This window comes from Salminus brasiliensis, chromosome 19 (genome assembly GCF_030463535.1).
Source record: "Salminus brasiliensis chromosome 19, fSalBra1.hap2, whole genome shotgun sequence".
NCBI lineage: Eukaryota > Metazoa > Chordata > Actinopteri > Characiformes > Bryconidae > Salminus > Salminus brasiliensis.
Genome location: NC_132896.1, coordinates 6,821,343 through 6,825,544, shown reverse-complemented (window position 1 = coordinate 6,825,544; position 4,202 = coordinate 6,821,343). Strand labels below are relative to the sequence as shown.

The following is a 4,202-nucleotide window of genomic DNA, read 5'->3' as shown; positions in this document are numbered from 1 at the left end:
GTCATGGTGTCCAAGCGGTCTTCTCTCTCATAGAACTAAACGTGACCCTTGGAGAAAATGTAGCACCAGTGTAACTCAGGTTGAACATGTAATTGTGGCCAATATCCACTTGACATTTACGCACATCCTGGTCTCCTGTCTGGTGAGCTGCCATGCTGCAGAGATGGGCTGGCCGTGTGATCTGCACTGTCATTGGCTGGCGTACGACCTCTGTCCAGCCGCAGGCATGATACGGCAGAGAGAGAGCGGGTAAAAGACAGAGAGAGAGAGAGAGAGAGAGAGAGAGAGAGAGAGAAAGACAGAGAGAGAGAGAGAACAGGGAGGGGTCAAAAAAAGGGTTGCTATGGAAGCCCAACACAGCATCTGTTCAAAACATGGCACAGCATTTGTGTCTCCTGACTGACTTCTAAGTGAAGCCTGTGTACATTAGTCCATGATTACTCACTGCAAGAGATGAAGGCTCCTGGCTTTGAGAGAGCGCAGGAGCCAGGAGCGTAGCAGCTGTAGCAGCTTTTGCTCGCAGACAGACTAATTTGGATGTGAAGTCAGCACACCAGAGGAGTTCTGGTGAGGGAGATAGACGGATAATTCCTCAGATCGCTTGAGGAGAGATATTTGCTGGATTGCGAGAAGAACACAGCTTTGCCTGATGCCTTGATGGAGGCCCCACCTCACAACATACAGCACTTAAAGGATCTGCTGCTAGCATCTTGGTGCCAGATACCACAGGACACCTTCAGAAGTCTTGTGGAGTCCATGTCTTAAATGGTCAGATCTGTTGTGACCTACTCAATATTAGGCAGGTGGTGTTAATGTTGTGGCTGACCGGTGAATGTTAGCAGTTACATTTTTGAAAATGAGGTGTGGGAGTGTCTCTAATGCTTAACCAATGTTTTGATTGGATCTGCTGGGAACGACACCACCACCACCAAAACCGTGGCCACTGAATGTCGATGTGTAAACACTGTAATCTAATGCAAACCACTCAGCAGATGTGGTGTAGATCAGGTCTGGGATTTCAGAAGGATATGACACACAATTCCACATAGGACATTTCTGGAAGTCCCAGCTTCACTGGTTTAAGGTGGAATTTGAAGTTTGATGTCTCAAATAGTTGTAAACACATTTACGTGTTGTGAGCCTTACCGACGAATGGCAACACATTCAGCATTAAATGGTTAACCTGGCACTTTCTTTCCCCCATCATGACAATAAGGTAATAACCCAAAATTTGTTAGGGGGACCCCTGGTGGTTGCGAGGCTTTAAGCAGCTGCTTATGCTGTAACAGCCCACACAAATATGCTTACAGCTAAAACTGGCTGCAATAGGAGGGAAACACTGTGGTTTTCGCTTCTCAGCCTTTTGCCTTAGATCAAGTGTAGTATCTGTTCTTATCAGTTTAATATCTGATACGTCCTCTATATGAGGACTATATATTAAATAGATTTTTTGAACAGGGAGCTGGAAGAGGAGCTTGCTTCCTTCCGCTCCACGCATCAACCTGGTATTGCAGTACCTCCAGGAGCGGTGCACCCCACTGTGGGACTAATAAAGGATTATCTTACTTTACTGTAAATTAAAGAATCTAAAACGTACTCATGTTCAGAGCCGTGTAATTTTGTGCTTGTCTACTATGTCAGCCACCAAATTATCAACAGGTTCGAGTGACCAGGGTGGCGCCAATCCAGAAGTACCACATAGAGTCACATCATCACTATGTGAGAGCATTTTGCTTGGCACTCCCTCCCTCTAATGATCACTTCTTGTGCCCTCTCACACGCAAGACACTGCTGTGGATGCGCTCACGTTTCCACTCCAGCCCCATTTTCATGTTTTAATACCCCTCCGCTCCTCTCAACCTCAGCCAAAGGAATGTATGAGTAAAAACAGTGCACTCCCCTTACGTTTCTGTGACAGTGATGGAGCATTAAACCAACATCAGCTCCAGAGTGCATGATCTCGCTCTCTCGCTCACCATCCATCTCCACTGTGTGAATTGATAGGCCTCGCTGAGTGCTCACTCAGGAAGCTATGTGTGGTAGATAACAGCAGGAGTAGGAGGTGGGGTCAATGTGCCCAGCCAAACTCTTGAAGCTGGAGCCTGAACGAGGTCACTAATTAATAAAGGCCGGGAAATGGTTTTGTTTTCCTTCCACAGCTGAACATGAAATTAAGGCTTTATCTGCAGTCTCCAGGCTCTCAGGCCCAAGGGACCGTCCTGTGGAAGCGGACCCTTCTCCACACCCAAAAAAACACAGGCCCAGTGGCCCGGCCAAGCTCAGACTTCCAAACAACAGCACCGGCTAATCACCTTTCCATCTCTGGACCATTCTTTGGAGAAGATCATTCTTTGGCCAGTGGAAGTGGAGAGTGATGAATTGCAGCTACTCTCAGCACTGATATGGCACTGTTTTGAGGGATAATTACTGAATACTGATAATTACTAATTACTAATGATTACGTATAATTACTAAAGACCATGTCATTTTAGAAGCATGACTGCTCTTAATTCAGGTTCACTAGGGAATAATAAATGCATAAAACTATGATGGCCAAATGTCTTTTTTTCCAAGACATTTTTCCCTCTTTTTGGGATGTAAAAGAAATGAGTCCAGACAGAATTTCCCTCTGATTTCACACTTTTTTAGTTTTGCGTTACAGACACCAGTGCAAGATCTCATGACTACTGAACCATAACCACTGATTTTTGGTTTTGTCATTCAGTATTGGGTGAATTGGAAGGAATTATAACAACAGTACCGCTACACTGCCTAACATTTTGACTGTCAGTGTCACAACTAACCAGTGACAAATCCTAAATCCTACACCCCTCACTGCCCCATTCACTTCATACTCCATTCCCTGTTTGCTGGCTTTCTTCTGCTTCCTTCCTCTTAACTCTGTGCTTCCCTACTCCAGTGCATGTTCTGGCCTTGAAGCTTGGCTTGTCCCCACAAAAGAAGGTGTCCCAAGGAGCCATGTGGCTATATAAAGTCCTGTGTCTTAGAACTCTCTTGGTCCTTTGCCCCATAGTCTTCCCACAGCTGCGCTGCCAAGCCGACACACATTTTCCTGGCCGCGGTTCAGGAAACTGCTGCTCCAAGCCGAAGGATGGAAACTTCAGGGCTGCCTTTGCCTGGATACAATAAAACACACACAAACACAGGAGCAGGGGTGATTCAGAGCGAAACACACAGCGCCTCCTTTATCGCATGGGGGCTCACCCTCCGGATACCTCCCTTATCAATCCTCCATAACCATTAGCACCAGTCACAGGCTATTGGTAGCACACAGTCTTGACTGTAGCCTCCCAAGCTCATTTTTTAAAGAACATATAGAGCCACAATGATCATTCACATGCAAAAAAAAACAAAAAACGCCGGCCCCCTTTTTTCATTCCTCGTTTCGAGGCGAGTGAGTCATTTTTGCCTTGAAAAACAGAGTTCCCTTTTTCCACAAATGGCCTGCAGGCACTCAGGAGCTTCTCTGTGATGTTTACTGGAGGGAAGAGAATGGCAGGAACTCACACAGACACAGAGACAGCTACCCTACACTGGAAAAGAGGAAGCCTCATACAGCTTTGTGGCAATGTACAGGGACCAAGCAAATCCAAGAACAGAAATGTTCCCCTGTGTCAATAAACACTTCCAAGTGAGGGGAAGTGTGGAGATCTGAGGATTTTGAGACATGCCCTGTGAATACAAGCCAGTGTTTGAATGGCAGGATCCATTAAACACAATACGTTTTGGATTCTGACCACAGGAAGGGTTATAATTTGCTCTGTTGTTACAAGCCTCTCTTTAATGAGCTCTGTTGGCTTGAAGCAGAGGCCTTCCTGGGTTTTGATCTTGTGTTAGCAAGCTACAAGCATGTACACACACCATTCAGAAATGTGCAGTCCACAGTTCCTGAAATCCTCCTGAAAGCATCTACACTGGGCTAGAAAATAACATACAGTTATACATAACTATACCTTTGGACTGTTTGTGACGGTAGCTAACAGGGAGTAACTTGAGGAGGGACCAGCAGAGAGAGAGAGTGAGTGTATGTGTGTGTGTGTGTGTGTGTGTGTGTGTGTGTGTGTGCCGTGTGTTCTGCTTCTGCTTGGATCCAGGAACCTGACATGAGGGAGCATTCCTTGTCATCACCGCAACCTCGTACTCCCTCCTTCTCCAAACACACGGCTCCGTTTCGGTGTTGC

At 46.2% G+C, this 4,202-nt stretch overlaps 1 non-coding gene across 1 annotated transcript; it reads left to right on the top strand.

Annotated features, from left to right (window-relative positions):
- Positions 1-1,347: 1,347 nt before the first annotated feature.
- On the top strand, positions 1,348-1,539 carry LOC140541612 (U2 spliceosomal RNA). Its single transcript, XR_011977939.1, has one exon. It is a non-coding gene; the product is annotated as a U2 spliceosomal RNA (small nuclear RNA).
- The last annotated feature ends 2,663 nt before the right edge of the window (positions 1,540-4,202 follow it).